The following is a 23,646-nucleotide window of genomic DNA, read 5'->3' as shown; positions in this document are numbered from 1 at the left end:
TACAAACAGGAAATTGCCACTGAAATGTTGATTTATTCATATTAAAAAATGCAAGTTTATGTGGAAATGTGGAGAACTGGATTTAAGATTGGAAAAATGAGAAGCCCAGAGAAACCACAGGGGAGAGATTCTCCCATCCCTAGAAGGAAAGGATGAAAGGGAGAGTCCTAGAGACGGACATGGCTGGCTTGCTGGAGCACAGAATAAAGGCACCTCCCCATAGCAACATTTTATTTTGCATGTTGGTCATGAAATCTCTAACCCACTCTTCTTCTCTTATATACGCTGGAGTATGGAGAAAGTAGGAAGCAGACAGTGGAGTCTCTCCCGCTGCTTGGAAAATGTTCTTGCTTTCTGTTTCTTTACACTTCCAAGCCACAGTTTCTGGGTTCTCCAGTAAAGGAAAGTTAAAGGGACCCCTGACCATTAGTTCCAGTCGTGGCCAACTTTAGGGTTGTGGCGCTCATCTAGCTTTATTGACTGAGGGAACCGACGTACAGCTTCCGGGTCATGTGGCCAGCATGACTAAGCCGCTTCTGGCGAACCAGAGCAGCACACGGAAACGCCATTTACTTTCCCCCGGAGTGGTACCTATTTATCTACTTGCCCTTTGACGTGCTTTCGAATTCCTAGCTTGGCAGGAGCAGGGACCGAGCAACGGGAGCTCACCCCGTCACAGGGATTTGAACCGCCGACCTTCTGATCGGCAAGTCCTAGGCTCTGTGGTTTAACCCACAGTGCCACCTGAGTCTCGGGTTCTCCAGTACGGACTGACGAAGAGTTCCTTGGCCCAAGGTAGATGATAGCCTGCTTGCTGATATTTGTAGTTTTGCCTTTCTTCCATGAGGTGGAGTCAGAGATTCGCTTTCCTTTGCGAAAAAGGCAGAAGAAGAAGGAAACGGAAAGTTCTCCTTTGGTGGGTGCATTTCAGTAAACGGTAAAAAAAGAGGGAAAGAGAAAGAGAGACAGGGACAGACAGAAAGCAGGGGAGCTCTGGGGTCTGGTTTTATTCTCTGTGTTATTCAGAGATGTTTAACTTGAACAACAATGAGTCTTTTAAAGGCTTGAGTTCTTAATATGGCATAAGCCAGACTTCCCCAAGCTAGTGGCCTGGGTGGGCCTTATCATCCATGAGTTAGTTAGTTAGTTAGTTAGTTAGTTAGTTAGTTTGTTAGTTTGTTTGTTTGTTTGTTTGTTTGTTATTAAAATATTTCTAGACAGTGGTTTGCTTTTTTATTTTTATTTTAAAAACCAACATGACAGTAAACAATTTACATTAGAGTCACTTTGATAAAAGCAAACTTGAATTGATTTTAAAAGCATTTATAAACCACTTAATATTTTAAACATCTGTAAGCAGCACACCATACTAAAAGCAAATAATGCCATCAAAACAGCAATATATCAAAAAACTAATTAAGTAGCAGTATAGAAAGGGAGGGGGGGAATCAAACAAAACATTGTGGGATTCCAGGAGATGAAGAAAAGGTGGTGGAGGCCAATTCTGGATACACATGTCCTTCCACAGTGGGGACATAGGTTTCCAGGAGGGAGTTGATCATGGTGAGGGTTTGCCAAGCGTGCCTTCCTCGTAGCACGTTTCTTCCCTTTGTCCTGAGTTCGTGCATCTTAAAAGACCATGATACTTTGATTAAGACTGTGCTCCAATTGGAGTGCTCACAGCCCAGTGTTTCCCATTTTTCGGCAATCGCACTGGTGACCTTTGCCTCTTCCAGTACACTGGCTCTTCCAGTACACTGGTGCTCAATGACTCATCTGGGTGCTTGTTCCGGTCTTAGCATCCTCCACATCTCACAATGGGCCAAAACCTCTAATCTTTCCATCTCTACATGTCATTCTGGGGAAGACAGTGTGCTGATTGCTGATCCAGCAGCCCTACTTTCCTTCAGGGCATGGTGACGACTTGCTGGACTTTGCAAGGAAGTGGGAGGAAACAGCTTCCCAAAGATCCTGCAAATATGGATCACTCGGCTCTCCCCTGACAACCTTCTGGCCTGTGGCCTTGCACCAAGTCTCACTGTACCATCTATCCTAACAGAGCCATGAAGATCCTCCAGCTAAGTTTGGCTATTCTGTCTTTGCTGCTCCTGGCTACGTCTGGTAAGTGATACAGAAGAAGGCAGTTGTCTTCAGGTCCTGCATAGTGGGGCTGGGAAACAGCACTATTCAAAGGTTTTGAGAATAGCTCAGTATTTTAACCCTTCTGCTTTCTACCAAGTCAAACCACTGGTCCACCTAGCTTAATACTGTGTAAACTAACTGACAGTGGTGTGTGTGTGTGTGTGTGTGTGTGTGAGAGAGAGAGAGAGAGAGAGAGAGAGAGAGAGAGAGAGAGAGAGGGGTGGGGTGGGAGAATGGAATGGAGAGGAGAGCACTACTCAGAACTATAAACACTTCCTTATTTTATTGTATTATCAAATTTGTTAGTTCAAGGTCAAAGGACTGGTTATAAAAGAAAGCATTGGCTTGGTGCACAAATATATGCAATGATGGCTCCAGGTGTGCCTCCTTGGGGAGAGCATTCCACAAACAGGGAGGCATCACAGAAAGGGCCATTCCTGTGTTACCACCCTCCAGACCTCACATGGAGGGGGCAAATGGAGAAGGGCCTTAGATGATGATCACAGTGTCTGGGCTGGTTCATCTGGAGAGAGGCAGACCTTGAGGTCTTGCAGCCCTGAGCCATTTAAGGCTTCATAAGTCAAAACCAGAACATTGAATTAGGGGCTGGAAATTAACTGGTAGCCAGTGCAGTTGGGCCAAGAATGGTATAATATGCTTGGGCCGTCTTGGCCAGGTGAGCAACCAGACCAGCAAATTCTGCATCAGTTAGTTTCCAAATTGTCTTTGGAGGCAGCCTACGTATAATGTGTTGCAGTAATCTTGAAGGTCCCATTTCTATGGATTCCAAAGCAGGGATGGAGAACATGTGTCAGGGACTGGCTGGACGAGGAGGAGGAGTGGTGTTGAGGTGCCAGGTGGGAACCCCCAAATACAAATCCAAGTGGAAGAAGGCTCAGAGCCCGGGGATTGTTGGTGGGACACTGAGGAGAGGTCAGAGGGAGAAGATTGGGAGGAGGTGCATTGTACCAAAGGGGCAACAGGGTTTAGTGAGCAGGAGGAACCTGCGACAGGGAGCAGTTCACACTCCAAGGCTGAAGCAGAGGAGGGGTGGTGGTGAAGAGGCTGCTGAAGAATGCCTGGAGTCTCCCTTTCCGGTTGTGACAAGATCCCCTGACCACTGGTCCCCAAGAATGTGCAGGGCACTGAGAAAAGCAGAACAGAGGTCAGAGGCGGGCAGACGACTTTAGATAAGGCTTGGGAAATGTTTGGAAGAGGAGGAGCCTTAGAAGGAGTGGAAGACAGGGACCTTCAGTCCTGGTAACTGCTCAGTAGAGACAAGAGCTACATGTGACTTGAGTTGTATGCCGATTCCTTGAATAAAAATTAAACTTCACTGACAACTGTTTCTTTGTGATGACATGTGACTTGAGTTGTATGCCGATTCCTTGAATAAAAATTAAACTTCACTGACAACTGTTTCTTTGTGATGACCGGCATCTGACTCCAGCTCAGACAATATGTGTGGTCAATGGTTGGAGTTGGGAGCTGGAATGCCACCATACCCTGAGGTGCCAGTGAACTTGTACCCCCTTTTCCTTCCTCTTCTGAATTTTCTTTGCCCCCTGAAAACTCATAACCTTACTTTGCTCTCTGCAGTGAACAGTGATATTTTCTCTCTCTCTTTGTGCAGGATTTGCCTGGGAGACACCACAGACTAAGGAAGCATGCAAGGCTGAAGGTGGTAAATGCATGCTTGTGACGTGTCTCCATCTTACTGAGATCGGAAGCTGTGAGGGGAAGATGAAGTGCTGCAAAAAGTAATCTCGTTTTGCCAAACAAGAGATCAAACAAGCTATGAGAGATAAGCGTAATTTCACAAATAGCATCCACGGCCCAAACCCTCCAGGCTGAGCATTTCAAGGAGCCTCTGATTTCAGGGTCTTCAGGCCCTTAACTAATGACTCATTTCTGTGAACCACAATGGGAGCTACAGCCAAGGAAACACACCTGGGTTTTGCCCCATCCCCTTTTGCAAATATTACAGCCTCTTCTTATCTTCTAGGGTTGTAGCCCTTGCTCAGATATATGTAACATGTAGGGCTAATGAAATTGCCATATGCATTGCATTCCTCAGTTCATTAACATATCATTTAAATCATGGTGCCATTCTTTGCTTCAAGGTCCAACTCAAATTTAGTACTAGGATTTCCCCATATTCCTCACACAACTAACTTTTTGAACATTTTGAAAACTCATGTTAATATCTCTAAAAGAGTTTGTAGAGTCTCAGAGTTGATTCTGTAATTGGGATCTGCCATCATTTGTTCATTAGAATCTGACAGTAGAGTCCTAGGCCGTGCGGTTTGTTTTTTTTCTAAAAAAATATTTAGGGGTACTCTCATGTTGACTCAAGAAAATCACCATTTTATAGTTCAAATGTTGTTGTATCATGTTGTTGAGTCATGTCCAACTCTTCGTGACCCCATGGGCCAGAGCACGCCAGGCACTCCTGTCTTCCACTGCCTCCCGCAGTTTGGTCAAACTCATGCTGGTAGCTTCGAGAACACTGTCCAACCATCTCGTCCTCTGTCATCCCCTTCTCCTTGTGCCCTCCATCTTTCCCAACATCAGGGTCTTTTCCAGGGAGTCTTCTCTTCTCATGAGGTGGCCAAAGGATTGGAGCCTCAGCTTCAGGATCTGTCCTTCCATTGAGCACTCAGGGCTGATTTCCTTCAGAATGGATAGGTTTGATCTTCTTGCAGTCCATGGGACTCTCAAGAGTCTCCTCCAGCACCATAATTCAAAAGCATCAATTCTTCAGCAATCAGCCTTCTTTATGGTCCAGCTCTCACTTCCATACATCACTACTGGGAAAACCATAGCTTTAACAGAAAAAACATACAGTAAATGGACATGCATTACCTCATATTACACAGCTGACAGTTCACCTATAACGAGTGTAGGGCAGCTTTCAAAACGCTAATAAGACCCACATGCAAGAACAGCATGAGCACCTTGCCTTTTGTTATGACATTTTGTTGTGTGCGCAGAAGGGGGAAACCGCATGGGAAACTGGTCTGCATCTTTCAATGTTTCTTTTAAAATTCGTCTATAGCTGCAGCTACACAGTGCTTCCAGGACAGCCCTGCAGAGTTTTCCAGGCGCAAATGGGCCTTGAGGGAAGGGGGGAGGAGCTACCGGCATGCGGCTGGGAAGGCTCTGCTTTGCGATTGGTTCCCGTAGCGGCAAGGAAACCCGGGCTGTGCCTCTCCCCCAACCTGCCTTTGCTGTTGCTGCTGGAGGAGGCAATGGAAATGGCATAGACGATCGCGCCAGATCCCAAAAAGCCTCTTCCTGTGGCTGGAAGAGGCTTTGCTTCTTCGCAGAAAGCATGTCAACAAAAATGTTTAGGGGTACCTGTACCCCTGTGGCCCCCCCACCCCACAAAAAAGCACTGGTCCTAGGCATGTCTCCCTTTTCCTTTAGATCTGTACAGTGGTACCTCAAGTTACGAACTTAATTCGTTCCGGAGGTCCGTTCTCAACCTGAAACTGTTCTCAACTAGAGGCGTTCTTTCACTAATGGGGCCTCTATCTGCCGCTGCACCGCCGGCACACGATTTCCATTCTCATCCTGAGGCAAAGTTCTCAACTCGAGGTAACTCTTCCAGGTTAGCGGAGTTTGTAACCTGAAGCGTTTGTAACTTGAGGTACCACTGTAATTTCTTCTTCTTTTGGTCCTCTTTTTAACTAAGGAAGATCTCTGTAATCCATAATAATAATAATAATAATAATAATAATAATAATAATAATAATAATAATAATTTATTCTCCAGCCATTCTGGATGGCTTCCAATAAAAGATTAAAAATACATTAAAACATCAGTCATTAAAAGCTTCCCAAACAGGGCTGCCTTCAAATGTCTTCCAAATGTCAGATAGTTGTTTATCTCCTTGACATCTGATGGGAGGGCGTTCCACTCATGTTAATATCTCTAAAGAGTTTGTTCAGACTCAGAGTTGATTCTGTAACTGGAATCTGTACTCATTTGTTCATCAGAATCTGACAGTAGAGTCCTAGGCATCTCTCCCTTTTCTTTTCTTTTCTTTTCTTTTCTTTTCTTTTCTTTTCTTTTCTTTTCCCTGTTTATTTTGTCTATATCTTCTATTTTCCTTCATTTGTCATTTGTAGTATTGTTCAGTTCTCAGACAAGCTGGACATGCACTAGAACAATTGAAATATGTACAGAAAACCATGACAAGATCTTTATTCTTGTCCACAGGAGTGCCACAGGGTGCCACCACCGAGAAGGCCCTCTGCCTGGTTCCCTGTAACCTCACTTCTTGCAGGGAGGGAACCTCCAGAAGGCCCTTGGCGCTGGACCTCAGTATCCGGGCTGAATGATGAGGGTGGAGATGCTCCTTCAGGTATACTGGGCCAAGGCCGTTTAGGGCCTTAAAGGTCAGCACCGACACTTTGAATTGTGCTCAGAAACGTATTTGTTCTTGTCCACAGGAGTTTACATTTCCCTGAAATACTTGTTATTGATTGCCTTAGCTCATTCATTCCCTGCAATGCTGCACCTTCTTATGTTCATCATTTTGACATCTGATTCCAGGTGAAATGGAAATAACTGCTTTATGTTTTGCTTTGTTTTCAAACAGGTTAGACTGATGGAGGAGGTCTGCTTACCCAAGATCTTTTAAGAGCCACAGTTAGAGATGCCTTCTGCTTCTTCACCAAAACATCTGGATCGAAAAAATAAGCCACCGCAAAATGTTCCATGATTATACCAGCTTGCCCCTTGCAATAAAAGCAAATTAAAAAGTCCCGTTCCCTCTCTTTCCAGTTTTTTCTTTTTCTTTTTGAAGTTTTTATTAGGACTTTAATGTAATATCTTTATTTATACTTTTCCATTACAATTTTTCACATTCCAATCAATATAGCCATACGTTAATAATAATTGACTTTCCTTCTCTTCCACAATTTCATTTATTTATGCAGTAGAACTGTATATTCTAATTAGTCTTTATGTTTTATTTTTCTCCTTGCTCCCTAAAACTTCAGTACTTGAAACTGCTAAATTTACTCCAACCCTGCTAACCTTTTAACTGATTTAATTGTTCAGTTATTCTGAAAACATTTTTCATCCTTCCTTAAAGATTCCATCTTCCTGAGCCCTTATTCTGTTAGTTAGGTTTGTTAATTCCACATATTCCATCATTTTCACCTGCCGCTCCTCCTCTGTTGGTATTATTTTCTCTCTATTTCTGAGTGTAAACCATTTGCGCTGCCATGGTTGTGTAGAGAAATAAAAATGTGGGGACATCCATACCTAATATTCCTAATAAGAGGATTTCTGGTCTTTTAAAGCATTTTCTTCATTTCATTATATATCAACTCCAAGAAATCCTTTGCTAATTTAGATGTCCACCCAAAATAATACCCTCTTGACATTTTTGTCTTTGCCAACCTGGTGCACTCTCCATAATTTTTTTTGTTACATTACAGCAACCATTAGGGACATGGGTGGTGCTGTGAGTTAAACCACAGAGCCTAGAACTTGCCGATCAGAAGGTCAGCGGTTCGAATCCCAGCAACGGGGTGAGCTCCCGTTGCTCGGTCCCTGCTCCTGCCAACCTAGCAGTTCGAAAGCACATCAAAGTGCAAGTGGATAAATAGGTACCACTCCGGCGGGAAGGTAAACAGCGTTTCCATGCACTGCTCTGGTTCGCCAAAGGCGGCTTAGTCATGATGGCACATGACCTGGAAGCTGTACGCCGGCTCCCACTGCCAATAAAGCGAGATGAGCGCCGCAACCCCAGAGTCGGCCACGACTGGACCTAATGGTCAGGGGTCCCTTTACCTTTACCTTACAGCAACCATTATCTCTGACTCCAGGCCATGCTGGCTGGGGCTGAAGCCAGCTGCAGTCCTACACAGCTGAAGGCCACCAGCTTGGACCAGCTGAAATTTCCAAGGGATCTCCAATGACACACCCCACACAGGAACACTGCAATGTTTATTCCATTACATCACAAGGGCATGGTGATCTATGGGCAGGGTGCTTTAGACCGGGAAGGCCTGAGTGCTAATCCACACTTGGCCATGAAACTTACTGGATGACTTTGAACCACACACTGTCTCTACCAGAGCTACTGTGTCATGGTGATGATAAGCGAGGGCTGCAGAGATCCAGGTTGCAATCTCTGCCCAGCCATGAAGCACATTGGGGTGACCTTGGGACAGTCGCCATCTCTCAACCCAGCCAGCACACTCTGTTGTGAGGATATCAGCTGGGGATCAGCCACGTACAGTGCCTTGAGCTCCAACAATAAATTTGTTGGAAGCCCCCCGAGAGGCTGGGGCAACGCAGTCATATGGGTGGGATGCAAGGAATAAAATGATGGTGGTGATGTTTACCCTTGAGGTTGTTGTGAAGATAAGATGGGGTCAGGAGGAATGGGCATATTTCACAGAAGGTACAGGATATTGCTATATCTCTTACTATAGAATAAAATTGTAAGTCGGCATCACTCTGCTTTCATTGGCTGTTTTCCCAAGGTTCTAAAGGCAGGAGTGGGATGAGGATGCTCTGAGAAAACAGTGGGACAATGCAGGATTGGGACAGAAGCAAGTGAGGGTAGGTTGATATGCTTCCGCAACTTGGTTTCTGAATGTTCTGGAAGTCGAACAGACTTCCGGAATGGATTTAGTATGTCAAAAAGGTATGACTGTACTGAGTTAGATAGGCCGATCCAACATGATCAGTGTCCTTTGTTCCTATGTTCCCTGACAACACAATAGAACTAGTAAGTAATTTTCATCATAAAAAGGTACCATTGTTTAACGATCTTAGGGTAGGCAGCAAAGAACAATAATATATTTGACAAGATGCCGAAATTCTGTTTTATCAGAGAAACTGTTGCCTTCTCGTAAAATGCTTTTTTAAAAATACCATAAGATTAATGGTTGGCTGCATAGTCAATCCATGGATTATGTTGAAATTGTTCACATAAGACAACGTCTCATTTTCCCCTTGTTTTTCACATATTTTTAATTCAGCTTTGAGGCGTTTGTGTTTTTAAAAAACCCTTTCTTTCTCTCCTGGAATCCCATGATTTTGTTTTGTTTTGCTTTGCTTTGTTTCATTTCATTTCACTCCCCCCCCCCCAAAAAAAGATCTTTGTATACTGGTACTTAATTTAGTATGTATTAGGTACTTAATTTATGATGTATTGCTGTTTTAATGGCATTAGTTGTTTTGAATATTGTGTGCTGCTTACAGATTCTAAAAATGTTAAGTGGTTTATAAATGCTTTCAAATAAATTCAGGTTTGCTTTTATCAAAGTCACTCTAATGTTGCAAATTGTTTCCTGTGTTGCTTGGTTGTTGCTGTTTTTTTAAAAAAACAAACCACTGTCTATAAATATTTTTAATAATATAAACAAAATTTAAAAATTTATTCCTTCAATACTGAAGATGTGTCTTCTTCTATCTGAAGAAGTGACCAACACGGCTACCTACCTTCACTTTTAATAATATAAACGGCCTTGTCCCAGTATACCTGAAGGAGCGTCTCCACCCCCACCGTTCAGCCTGGACACTGAGGTCCAGCTCTGAGGGTCTTCTGGCGGTTTCCTCCCTGCGAGAAGCAAAGCTACAGGGAACCAGGCAGAGGGCCTTCTCAGTGGTGGTGTCCAACCTATAGAATGCCCTCCCGTCAGATGTTAAGGAAATAAAGAACTATCTGACTTTTAGAAGGCATCTGAAGGCAGCTCTGTTTAGGGAAGCTTTTAATGTGTGTTCTTTTATCGTATTTTTAATATTCTGTTGGGAACCGCCCATAGTGGCTGGGGAAAACCTAGCAAGATGGGTGGGGTATAAATAATAAATTATAATAATAATATTATTATATAAATAAATGAATTCCTGGATGATAAGGCCCACCCAGGCCACTAGCTTGGGAAAGGCGGTTTTTTGCCTTTAAAAGACTCATTGTTGTTCAAGTTAAACATCTCTGAGTAACCCAGAGAATAAAACCAGACCCCAGAGTTCCCCTGCTTTCAGTCTGTCCCTGTCTCTCTCTTTCTCTCTTTTTTTACCGTTTACTGAAATGCACCCACCAAAGGAGAACCTTTCCTTTCCTTCTGCTTCTGCCTTTTTCGCAAAGGAAAGCGAGTCTCTGACTCCACCTCTTGGAAGGAAGGCAAAACTACAAATATCAGCAAGCTGGCTATCGTCTACCTTGGGCCAAGGAAGTCTTTGTCAGCCCTTACTGGAGAACCCAGAAACTGTGGCTTGGAAGTGTAAAGAAACAGAAAGCAAGAACATTTTCCAAGCAGCGGGAGAGACTCCACTGTTTGCTTCCTACTTTCTCCATATTCCAGCGTATATAAGAGAAGAAGAGTGGGTTAGAGATTTCATGACCAACATGCAAAATAAAATGTTGCTATGGGGAGGTGCCTTTGTTCTCTGCTCCAGCAAGCCAGCCATGTCCGTCTCTAGGACTTTCCCTTTCATCCCTTCCTTCTAGGGATGGGAGAATCTCTCCCCTGTGGTTTCTCTGGGCTTCTCATTTTTCCAATCTTAAATCCAGTTCTCCGCATTTCCACAGAAATTTGTGTTTTTTAAATAAAATAAATCAATCAACATTTCAGTGGCAATTTCCTCTTTGTATGAAACTTTGCCCAAAATACATATTTCTGCAAATAAATATTCCACAATATAGAAACATTCCCAAATATAATGCATTTTTGTTTTCATTAATATATGCATACTTAGGCACACTTTCCCCAATTGTAGGCATTTCCCCCCAAGTTGTGTGGTTGGAGAAGTGCACTGAAAAATTCAGAGCACAGACTACAGTGGTACCTCAGGCTACATATGCTTCAGGTTACATACCCTTCAGGTTACAGACTCCGCTAACCCAGAAATAGTGCTTCAGGTTAAGAACTTTGCTTCAGGAAGAGAACAGAAATGGTGCTCCAGCGGTACGGCAGCAGCAGGAGGCCCTATTAGATAAAGTAGTGCTTCAGATTAAGAACAGTTTCAGGTTAAGTAGGGACCTACAGAACGAATTAAGTACTTAACCTGAGGTACCACTGTATTCACATTCTGTTTCAGTTCACCTGTTGCTTCAGAAAGTGCAAATAATGTTGGAATGCCTTTAAAAGTGAACTGAATAAAATTGCTTCTCCTTAATTCCCATTCCCACCTCCTTTCTCCTCCTCCTTGTCATTCCGTCCTTCTCTTGGAGCTGTTTTGGGGGGATTCCTCCCCATAGGTGAAATGTGCCATTTTGGCTTCAAAAGCAACAGCACTCATACCTGAAAATAGGAAACAGAGGGGATGGAGTGTTTTATTTTGCTTTTATTGCAAGGAACAAGCTCATACAATTGATGGAATTTTTCTGAAGTCTTCATTTATTAATTTTTATCTGGATGCTTTGGGGAATAAGCAGAAGGCGTCTCCAGCAAGGGATTAAGCAGGATCCAGTGGCTCTCAAGGTGAGGGAACATCTCCCATTTTTCAAAGGATCCTGGGTAAGCAGGCAGCAATCATTCCTTCCTGAGATATCTGGAAAAGAAAAATACCAGAGTTACTCGCATTTCAGAGGCAGCATTTGCACTATGAACCATTTTAATATTTTATCCCTTTGTGGATCAAATTTTATTGCCATTTGGAAGTTGCCCTGGGGGAAGTCTTCTTGATGGGCCAACAATAATGCATGCAAACACGCATACTTTACACAAAATAATAATAATAATAATAATAATAATAATAATAATAATAATAATAATATCTTCATACTCCGCCCATCTGGCTGGATTTCCCCAGCCACTCTGGGTGGCTTGCAACAAAATATTAAAATAAAATATTCTATTAAACATTCAACGCTTCCCTAAACAAGGCTGCCTTCAGACATCTAAAGAAACTTCTGGTTAAGTCTAGCAACCATCAAAAAAACTTTGATGACACTTATATTCTGGCTACTCATTTGATCTCTTGTCAGGTGAGCTGAAGTTACCTTACGCAACATTTTCTCAGCCATCCACATCTCCCTTTCTGAATGAAGGGATAGATACAACGTACAATTCTGCAGACACCACCGGAGGCTCTGCATTGCTGTCTATTCCCTGGTATTAGCTGGGCAGATCCTACACAGAGGAAGAAAAATAAGTTACTGTCCACTGCGGAGAGGAGAGGAAATTCAGAAGAGGAAGAAAGGGAGGCACAAGTTCAGGAATGGGGGATTCCTTAACTCTCTGGATGTTGGGGGGTTCCATGCCCAGCACCTCTCAGCCATTAGCTGAAGTTGCTCCCCATTCCTGCTTTAGAATCACTTCATCAGAAATGGGACCTTCAACAAAGTGCTTATAGTTCAGAGTGCTCCTTTTCATGGGCTCAGCTGGCCATGGCTTCATCCATGGTACACCATTCCATGCGCCCTCCTCTCCAGTCCCCACCCCCACAAATAGACAATGGGCCTCATTAGTCTGTGGGCTACTTTTTTGGGTGGGAGAAGGTTTCCTGAGTCCCTCACCCTTAAGATTTTTTTGAATATCTGCTGTGCTTGAGGTCCCCCAAGCAATCCCTTTTGTGCAAGGACGGCGTTGTTTTGCCTTCATGGAAACCAGGATTCCGAGTGAGTTTCCTATTACTTTCTAGGAGAGGATGGAGGACATCCCTGGGTCATCTACTCCACCATGTGAACAGAATCCAGAACATGAGCATCCCCCAACAGATGGCTCTTCAGTGAGCGAGAGCCCACCACAGCTGCTCTTACCATCAAGAAGCTTTTTCAACTGAAACCTATGTATAACTTGATCCAAATAGTCCTGCCCCCTGGGGCAGCAGAGAGCAAGTATTTTCCCTCTTCGGTGGAGCAGCCAAGCATCAACTCATCATCTCCAAGGAGGGTTTGGAGAGACACTTGCCTAGCACTCCAAAGAGCCACTGCCAGTCTGTGTAGACTGTATTGAGCCAGGTAGACCCCTGACTGGGCCATGCCTCTGCCTGAAATTTAGCTAGAAGACCACTGGTGCTTGTTCAAGCAAGTATCTTCTGGCTGTCAGTGTCCACTAAAGAAACATCTCTAGCTAATTTTATTTATTTAAAAGCATTTGTAAGCTGCTTAATGGTTTAGAAATCTTGAAACGGACCACAAGCTGCTACAGTTCTGCGCAAGTGTGCAATGGGAGTTGCAGCGCATGGTGCAGGGTGCAGCTTCTGGGGAAACCCATTTCTGATGGAAGGACCAAGGCAGTTTCCTTCTATGGTATAAAAGTGAGATGGAAACGCTTGTTCCCTTTGCAGGGCCACAGAAGGACGTCTTGATTCCTCTTCCCCTTCCCATTGGCTGACAAGTGTCCCTCTCCCTTACCTGAAGAAGACAGGAGCAGCAAAGTGAGAACTGCCAGGCACAACTGGAGGATCTTCATGACTCAGCTGGGATGGAGCAATGTGGGAAAGCTGGGTGCAGTGTGACAAGCAAGGCCAAGTCTCAAAGGTTTCCAGGGCAAGACGGAGCTTTCGATATTTATAGGATCCTTGGGACGTTGTGACACCAGGAGCGGTTGAAGGGAATCTTGCCGAAATCAAAGGCCGTTGGAAAGGTATTGCTACAGTCTGTCAGTCAGAGCAGTTTGCACAAAGACAGCATCCCAACTACAGACCACAAACGTTAAGGACAGTTTCAAGTTGCCTCTTTCCTCTCTCAGCATTTCCTCATTCTTACAAAACAAAAACTGCCTACCTATCTTAAGACAATGTGGGGTTTTTTTAAAAAAAAAAAATAGAAGTATTTAAAACAAGCAATAGAGCAGGAATGTACAGTGTAGCAACAACAAAAAAGTTGGGAGATTTAAAACACAAACTGAAAAAATGAATAGGCTCACAGTGTACCTTGAAGATGAAACAAAGGGGGTTTCAAACTACAAATTAATCCAGAGATTAGGATACCATCAAGCCAAAGAGAAAAACAGATAATTGGCAGCTGCAGAATGCTTTAGTGTTTTTCAAGACATCCATAAACTGGAGTAGCTAATGTGGCTACAGTTCTCATCATTCTGTAGCCTTCCTTTCTGAAAACTAGTGTTCTACCTGCAAGGAGGTTTTGTGTTGACAGTGGATCAATCTGATGTGGGAGGTCTTCTCTACTAGAGGTATAGGTAAAAGGTAAAAGGTAAAGGACCCCTAGATGGTTAAGTCCAGTCGTGAGTTACTCTGGGGTTGCGGCTCTCATCTTGCTTTCAGGCTGAGGGAGCGAGTGTTTGCCCACAGACAGCTTTCTGGGTCATGTGCCCAACATAACTAAACTGCTTTTGGTGCAACGGAACACTGTGACCAAAACCAGAGAGCACAGAAACGCCGTTTACCTTCCCGTCGCAGCGGTACCTATTTATCTACTTGCACTGGTGTGCTTTCGAGTTGCTAGGTTGGCAAGAGCTGGGGCAGAGCAATAGGAGCTCACCTCCTTACGAGGATTTGAACCGCCGACTTGATCGGCAAGCCCAAGAGGTATTAGCAGAGGCTGAATAGTTATCTCTTAAGGATGCTGCAGTTCCAACCTGTGCTGAAGATTCTTCCCTGAGCTGAAGGTTGGACCAGGCTGCCTCCAATATCCTCTCCAGCAATGACTTCTGAAATATATCAAGTTACTATGGGAGGGTTTCCTTCTCTGGGTGTTTGAGACCCGCCATCTTTTTCCAAAGGAGGCCAGAGGTAGGGTGTGTGTTTTAGAAGATAGGAAGCTACCTCATATTGAGTCCATTTAGCTAAGCATTGCCTAAAAGTGTTATAAACACTCTCCTTCTGTTCCAGTCTTTCCTTTCAACCTCCCTCAGCCACTTACCACAGACATGACTACCCTCCAAAATCTCTGTCCCCCTTACCCACAACCCCTTTCTTTCATCCCAGTGCTCCATCTTGCTCATCCACAGCACTGCAAATGAACCCTTTACCCCCAGCCCCTTCCACCTGCTACCTCACCGGTTCCTCCTCTTCTGCAGCATTCTGCATGCTGTCTAGAAAGATTTTTAATAATCTCAACGGCCTCGGCCCAGTATACCTGAAGGAGCTTCTCCACCCTCTTCATTCAGCTATAGACCTTGTTTAGAACCTCGAACCCGGATAATAGAAAATTGGCAACCAGTGCATCTCTGAGCAGCGTAAAATGTTGTCCCTAGTAGCTGCTCCTGTGTGACGTCTAGCTGCTGATTTCTACTAGTTTTATCAACTCTGTTTATAAGGTTTAGCCTCAGGCAAAAACCAAAACATAACTTGTGGTGGTTATAGGGTACATGCTAGGGGGGTTGCCACACGTCCCTTCCCATTTTGTCATATTTCGTTATCCTCATTGTGGCTCAACAGACTGTTTTGGGGGATCCTTCCGCCTTCTAGGGTTCTTTTCTAAAGATCTGCTTTGCTTCTGCACAGCCATGCTGGTTGAAACCTCTGTCTCATGAGTGACCAGTGTCAAAGCAATTATTCTTCCACATCAGTATCATTGGACTGGTCATGATGTTGTGCTTAATTATCATCTTCCAAAGCAACTACTCTATTCCCAACTTAAAAATGGAAAGTGTAATGCTGGTGGACAACAAAAGAGGTTTAAAGACTCTCTGAAGGCAAATCTAAAACAATGTAGTGTAAACACCAAAAATTGGGAAACAGTGGGCTGCGAGCACTCCAGTTGGAGAACAGCCTTTCCCAAAGGTATCATGGTCTTTAAAGACGCACGAACTCAGGACAATGGGAAGAAACATGCTAAGAGGAAGGCACGTTGGCAAACCCTCACCATGATCAACTCCCATCCGGAAACCTATGTCCCCACTGTACCAGGATATGTGGATTCAGAATTGGCCTCCACTGTTAATACCGAGTTTATGGAAGACAATTTTACTCGGCTATGAGTGATCGCCAAAGAAGAAGAAGAAGACTATTAGATCCATGGCTGATTTGCAATAGACTAATAAGGACCTTTCACTTCTCTTTCCCTCAATGCTGCTGCACACAAAAGGGTGAGCAGGCTTGTGTTCTGAATGACTGGATAGTGGTTGGAGCAGGGGTGTAGAGTGGGGAAGGCCAGGGAGAATGTAGCCCTGGGTGGATGATGTTGAGGAGGCGAGAACCAGGCACCCCCATGTAATTCTCCCTGCCCTGCCTGCAGCCAGGGGTCTCTGGAGCCCGACCTGGCATTGTCGCCTTGTCCCTGGGTGCTTCACTGAAGGGCCGCCCAGCAAGTGCTGGAAGGATGTGTATGCCAAAGTTTGTGTTGGTTGACTGGGCTGTTGAGGGCAAGCATTGCAGCATGGCCCCATGAAACCTCTGTGCCCCTAGCCCTCCCAGCAAAAGTGGCAAGGGTTGGGCTGGCACATTATGTTTTGTCCACCCTCTGTGCAGCCGCTGGTCCTGCCCCGGGTGCCAACCAAAGACATAATGCCACTGTGTTCCAAGGTGCTTCAAGGGGCTCACGTGAACATAACCCACCCCCAGGAATTGGGTTGGAGTTCATTGTCCTTCGACACAAAAATCCCACTCTTGGTTCCTCCCAAGCTTTCCTTTACTTTAGGCATATAATTTAGAATAGAAGGCGGAGCGGAGAGGCAAAAGGCTTTTTGCTGCCCCATTAAACAATTGAGAGTGAAAGGTCCTTATTGGCCTATTGCAATTCAGTCATGGATCTAACAGCCTCCTCCTCCTCCTCCTTCCTCTTTGGCGATCACTTGTAGCCAAGTAAGATTGTCTTCCATAAACACGGTCTTAACAGTGAGTCTGTCAGTGATTGTGGAGGCCAATTCTGGATCCACACGTCCTTCCACAGTGGGGACATAGGTTTCCAGGTGGGAGCTGATCATGGTGAGGGTTTGCCAAGTGTGCCTTCTTCATAGCATGTTTCTTCCCTTTGTCCTGAGTTCGAGCGTCTTCGAAGACCATAATACCTTTGATAAAGGCTATTCTCCAATTGGAGTGCTCACAGACCAGTATTTCCCCTTTTTTGGTATTTATACTACTTTTTTTGCCTTCAGAGAATCTTTGAACCTCTTTTGTTGACCAGTAATCAAGCAGCTGAACAACATGACCAGTCCAATGATGTTGATCTTGAAGAATCATTGCTTTGACACTGGTGACCTTTGCCTCTTCCAGTACACAGGCTTTTGTTCTAAAAGTAGGTACTCAATAACTCATCTGGGTGGTTCTTCCCGTCTTTGCAACCTCCAGGTCTCACAATGGGCCCTCTCTACATGTCATTCTGGGGAAGACAATGTGCTGATGGCAGAACATGCAGCCTCACTATCCTTCAGGGCATGGTGACTGCTGGACTTTGCAAGGAAGTGGGAGGAAACAGTTCGCCAAGGATCCTACAAATATGGATCGATAGGCTCTCCCCTGACAACCTGCTGGCCTGTGGCCCTGCACCGTCTATCCTAACAGAGCCATGAAGATCCTCCAGCTATGTTTGGCTATTCTGTCTTTGCTGCTCCTGGCTACGTCTGGTAAGTGATACAGAAGAAGGCAGTTGTCTTCAGGTCCTGCATATTGAGGCTGGGAAACCGCACTATTCAAAGGTTTTGAGAATAGCTCAGTCCTTTTAACCCTTTTGCTTTCTACCAAATCAGACCACTGGTCCATCTAGCTTAAAACTGTCTCCACTAACAGACAGTGGCTCTCAGGGAAAGAGCCTCAGCCTGGAGATATTGGGTTGATGCTGGTCCGCTCCATGAAAGGGTGGAAATGTTTGCTTTCTGCTGCCCAGTGAGAAATTAGATCTATAACTGGCCTAAGTTATAGGAGTGTAGCTTTCAGCTAAACATTTGCAGACCCTTACTGGAGAGCTCAAGTGCTGGATTCCCTGCATTGTTCAAAGCAACAGCACACAAGCAGAAGAGGGACATATCAACAAGGGTTGAGGAGCACCTTAAGATTTGCAGTAGTTCCAAGAAGCTTTAGGGCAGGGAAAACCTCAGTAAATGTTAGGAACAGCCCCCTTCAAATAATCCCATATCCTAAAGAGGTCTGTAAAGGGGTGTGGGTGGGTGGGTGTAAAACTGGGGAGGGAGAATGGAATGGAGAGGAGAGCACTACTCAAAACTATAAAGACTTCCTTATTTTATTGTATTATCAAATTTGTTAGTTCAAGGTCAAAGGCCTGTTTATAAAGGAAAGCTTTGGCTTGGTGCACATATATATGTAATGATGGCTCCAGGTGTGCCTCCTTGGGGAGAGCATTCTGCAAACACGGACCAGCAGATAAAAGCCCAGTCCCATGTTACCACCCACCACACCTCTTGTGGAGGGTGCAAATTAAGAAGGGCCTCAGATGGTGATCACAGAGTCTGGGCTGGTTCATCTGGAACAGCCTTTCTAACCTATAACATTTTGCTCTCTGCAGTGTACAGTGATAGTTTCTCTCTCTCATTGTGCAGGATTTTCTAAGGCGGCAGCACAGAGTTTAGAAGACCAGGAGACAGCACAGAGTCAAGAAGACCAGGAGAAACTAAAGACTAAAGAAGAATGCAAAGCTGAAGGGGGTCGTTGCATACCTGTGACGTGTCTCCGCATGACTCAGATTGGAAAATGCAAGGGGTGGGCGAACGTGAAGTGCTGTAAAGAGAAATAATCTCGGTTCCCCAAACAAGAGATTGAACAACCTGCCAGAGGTAAGCGTAATCTCACAAACAGCATCCAGGGCCCGAACCCTCCAGGCTGAGCATGTCAAGGAGCCTCTGATTTCAGGGCTTTCAATCATCTCTCCACAATCGCTTGACTAATGACTCATTTCTCTGAACCACAATGGGACTTACAGCCAAGGAAACCTACCTGGGTTTTGCCCCATCCCCTTTTGCAAATATTACAGTCTCTTCTTATCTTCTAGTGTTGTACCCCTTGCTCAGATATACGTATCATGTAGGGCTACATGTTAAGAGTCTTTTAGTCGTGTCCGACTCTTCGTGACCCCCTGGACCAGAGCACAATTTGGTCTCTGGTTCCTCTGCCCCTTCGAAATCCAGCTTGCACTTTTGGGACTTCTTGGTCCACATAGTGCTTAAGCCTGCCTTGCAGAATTTTAAGCATAACCTTGCTAGCGTGTGAAATGAGTGCAATTGTGCGGTAGTTGGAGCATTCTTTGGCACTGCCCTTCTTTGGGATTGGGATGTAGACCGATCTTCTCCAATCCTCTGGCCACGGGTGAGTTTTCCAAACTGCCTGGCATATTGAGTGTAACACCTTGACAGCATCATTTTTTAAAATTTTAAATAGTTCAGCTGGAATATCATCACTTCCACTGGCCATGTAGGGCTAATGGAATTGCCATATGCCTTACATTCCACAACTCATTAACATATCATTTAAATCATGGTGCCATTCTTTGCTTTCCCATAGAGCAAAAGAGAAAAGGTCCAACTCAAATTTAGTACCAGGATTTCCCCATATTCCTCACATAACTAACTCTTTTCACCCTTCATTTTGAAAACTCATGTCAATATCTCTAAAGAGTTTGTACAGTCTCAGACTTGATTCTGTAACTGGAATCTGTCCTCATTTGTTCATCAGAATCTGACAGTAGAGTCCTAGGCATGCCTCACTTTTCTTTTCTTTTGCCTGTTTATATTGCCTATATCGTCCATTTTCCTTCAATGGTAATTTTTTGTTTTTGTTCAGCTCTCAGATGAGCTGGGGATCTTCTCTAGAACAATACAAATATATACAGAAAACCATGACAAGAAAATAACAACAACAACAATTTGTTATTTATACCTCGCCCATCTGGTGGGGTTTCCCAAACCACTCTTCCCTAAACAGGGCAGCCTTCAGATGTCTTCTAAAAGTCAGATAGTTCTTTATCTCCTTGACATGTGACGGGAGGGCATTTCACAGGGCGCCACCACCGAGAAGGCCCTCTGCCTGGTTCCCAGTAGCATCACTTCTTGCAGGGAGGGAACCTCCAGAAGGCCCTCGGCTCTGGACCTCAGTATCCGGGCTGAATGATGAGGGTGGAGATACTCCTTCATGTATACTGGGCCAAGGCCGTTTAGGGCCTTAAAGGTCAGCACCGACACTTTGAATTGTGCTCAGAAATGTATTGGTTCTTGTCCAAAGGCGTTTATATTTCCTTTCAATACTTATTGTTGATTGCCTTAGCTCATTCATTCCCTGCAATGCTCCACCTTCCTATGTTCATCATTTTGACATCTAATTCTAGGTGAAATGAAAATAACTGCTTTATATTTTGCTTTGTTTTCAAACAGGTTAGACTGATGGAGGAGGTCTGCTTACCCAGGATCTTTTAAGAGCCACGTAGAATGCTGCTTCATCCCCAGCTAGAGACGCCTTCTGCTTCTTCACCAAAGCATCTGGATCGAAAGAATAAGCCACCGCAAAATGTTCCATGATTATACCAGCTTGACCCTTGCAATAAAAGCAAATAAAAAAACCACGTTCCCTCTCTTTCCAGTTTCCAGTTATCCGTCCTTGCTTATGCAGCCAAAATAGCACCTTGCCCTCATGAGACAGAAGTTTCAACCAGCACGACTGTGCAGAAGCAGAGCAGATCTGTAGAAAAGAACCCTAGAAGGAGAAAGGATCCCCCCCCCAAAACAGTCTGTTGAGCCACAATGAGGATAATGAACTATGACAAAATGGGAAGGGAGGTGTGGCAACCCCCCCCCCCAGCATATACCCTATAACCACCACGGGTTATGTTTTGGTTTTTGCGTGAGGCTAAACCTTATAAACAGAGTTGATAAAACTAATAGAAATCAGCAGCCAGATGCCACACTGAAGCAGCTACTGGGAACAACATGTTACGCTGCTCAGAGATGCACTGGTTGCCAATTTTCTATTATCCAGGTTCGAGTTTCTAAGCAAGGTCAATAGCTGAACGAAGAGGGTGGAGATGCTCCTTCGGGTATACTTCAGGAGCTTCCTGTACTGTATCAGAAGCCACGGAAGCCGTGTCAGACGTTCAGGTTCCAAAGAATGTTCACAAACTGGAACACTCACTTCCGGGTTTGTGGAGTTTGGGAGCCAAAACATTCGAGTAGCAAGGCATTCGAGATGCAAGGTACGACTCTGCTGTCTAAGCTGACTGTCAGCATCCCTGCAGGGTTTCAGAGAGGGGTCTCTCCAAGCCCTACCTGAAAATGCCAGGGACTGAACCTGCAACCTTCGTGGAGGAGAGGACTAATGAGAGCAGTTATGCATGATGGCTGTGCTCTGTCTCCACAGTTGGAGAGAGCAATACTTCTGAATACCAGTTGCTGGAAGCCACAGTTGGTGGGGAGTGCTCTTGCGCTCGAATCCTGGCTTCCTGCAGGCATCTGGTGGACCACTGTGAGAACAGAATGCTAAGCAAGATGGGCCCCGGGCCAGATCAGTAGACTCTTCTTGCAGGACCAGGCATCGAACTTCCCATACCCCAAGCTGTATAATAAGAAACCAATAAGACTGGACTTTGGGTCAAAACAGGCCACAACTTTACTAGATACAGATGAAAGAGGTATGACTTAGGCGTGGGGCAATCAAAATACTTCTGGCTCACCCACTGGAAGGGATGCGTGGTCAATCCTGGCGGGGGTTCCTAAGACGTACATCAAATAGGGTGACCCCTGCAGGGACGACCGTTTGGGAGAGTGCCTTCAGCCTTGGCCCTGCCTAGGCACACGGACATGGCTACTCCCCCCGGATCCCTTTAATGGGATACCCCAGCATTTGGAGTGGCAGGTGGAGACTACAACCTCCCCTCCGTCCAGAAGGATTTCCCCAATGCCCAACCAGTTGTGATAAGTGCTATAAAGGTAGGCAAAACCACTGGGTCATTGCCAATTACCCTGGTGGGCAATTTCCTACCAGGCCCCTTGAACAATGGCAACCACCGTAGCCAAGGTAAAGTCAGCCCAGCGCAATAACAAGCAAGCTGAGCCTCAGTTGCTGGCTGCTTAAATGGGCAAGGGGTGTATAGGAGAGAGGTCCACCGGCGGTTCTATCAGCACTGCCCCTGGCACAGCCTGCAGCCACATTTGCCAAAGTAGGCTAAGATTTGGTTCCTGATGGGTGGAGGGGCTTCAAGCCTCCTATGGCTATCAAGAGGGCATAGCAGATTGAATTCCCACGTTGGGAGCCAAGATAAGCCTCTTCTGTCCCGCAATGTCGCCACACACAAAGGGGTGAGTGGCCTTGTGTTCTGAATGAAGGGGTAGTGGTTGGGGCAGGGGTGTAGAGTGGGGAAGGCCAGGGGGACCGTAGCCCTGGGTGCATGATTTTGATGAGGCGAGACCTAGGCACCCCCATGTAATTCTCCCTGCCCTGCCTGCAGCCAGGGGTCTCTGGAGCCCGACCTGGCATTGTCGCCTTGTCCCTGGGTGCTTCACTGAAGGGCCGCCCAGCAAGCGCTGAAAGGCTGTGCACGCCAAGGTTCATGTTGGCCAACTGGGCTGCCGTCTGTGTGGGCAAGCATTGCAGCATGGCCCCGTGAAACCTCTGTGCCCCTAGCCCTCCCAGCAGAAGTGGCAAGGGTTGGGCTGGCACATTATGTTTTGTCCACCCTCTGTGCAGCCGCTGGTCCTGCCCCGGGTGCCAACCAAAGACGTAACGCCACTGTGTTCCAAGGTGCTTCAAGGGGCTCATGTGAACATAACCCACTCCCAGGAATTGGGTTTCGGTATCTGAAATGAGTGGAGTTCATTGTCCTTCGACACAAAAATCCCACTCCTGGTTCCTCCCAAGCTTTCCTTTATTTTAGCCATATAATTTAGAATAGAAGGGGGAGCAGAGAGGCAAAAGGCTTTTTGCTGTCCTATTAAACAATTGAGAGTTAAAGGTACTTATTGGTCTATAGGAAACCAGTCATGGATCAATCTTACAATATTCTCCTTCTTCTTTGGCAATCACTCATAGCCAAGTAAGATTGTCTTCCATAAACACGGTCTTAACAGTGAGTCCGTAAGTGACTGTGGAGGCCAATTCTGGATCCACACGTCCTTCCACAGTGGGGACATAGGTTTCCGGGCGGGAGTTGATCATGGTGAGGGTTTGCCAAGCGTGCCTTCCTCTTAGTACATTTCTCCTCTTTGTCCTAAGTTCGAGCGTCCTCAAAGACCATGATACCTTTAATAAAGGCTGTTCTCCAATTGGAGTGCTCACAGCCCATTGTTTCCCATTTTTCGGTGTTTATACAACTTTTTTAAAAAATTGCCTTCAGAGAATCCTTAAACCGCTTTTGTTGACCACTAATCAAGCAACTGAACAACATGACCAGTCCAATGATGTTGATTTTGAAGAATCATTGCTTTGACACTGGTGACCTTTGCCTCTTCCAGTACACAGACATTACTTCTAACAGTAGGTGCTCAGTGACTCATCTGGGTGCTTCTTCCAGTCTTTGTGCCTCCAGGTCTCACAATGGGCCAAAACCTCTAATCTTTCCATCTCGACATGTCATTCTGGGGAAGACAGTGTGCTGATGGCTGAACCAGCAGCCCCACTTTCCTTCAGGGCATGGTGACGACTTGCTGGACTTTGCAAGGAAGTGGGAGGAAACAGCTTCCCAAGGATCC

General features: G+C 45.2%; 2 long non-coding RNA genes across 2 annotated transcripts; one reads left to right on the top strand and one right to left on the bottom strand.

The window, feature by feature from the left end:
* The first annotated feature begins 1,904 nt into the window (after nt 1-1,904).
* LOC310674051 lies at nt 1,905-20,467 on the top strand. The gene is made up of 3 exons (XR_014509359.1): nt 1,905-2,121; nt 3,776-3,902; nt 20,341-20,467. It is a non-coding gene; the product is annotated as an uncharacterized lncRNA (long non-coding RNA).
* On the bottom strand, nt 11,444-12,177 carry LOC310673770. The gene is made up of 2 exons (XR_014509221.1): nt 12,117-12,177; nt 11,444-11,656 (listed from the first exon to the last, which is right to left on the bottom strand). It is a non-coding gene; the product is annotated as an uncharacterized lncRNA (long non-coding RNA).
* Nucleotides 20,468-23,646: the final 3,179 nt, after the last annotated feature.

This window comes from Podarcis tiliguerta (assembly GCF_965153285.1).
Source record: "Podarcis tiliguerta genome assembly, chromosome: 3".
Lineage (NCBI taxonomy): Eukaryota > Metazoa > Chordata > Lepidosauria > Squamata > Lacertidae > Podarcis > Podarcis tiliguerta.
This window is presented reverse-complemented; position numbering and strand designations above follow the sequence as displayed.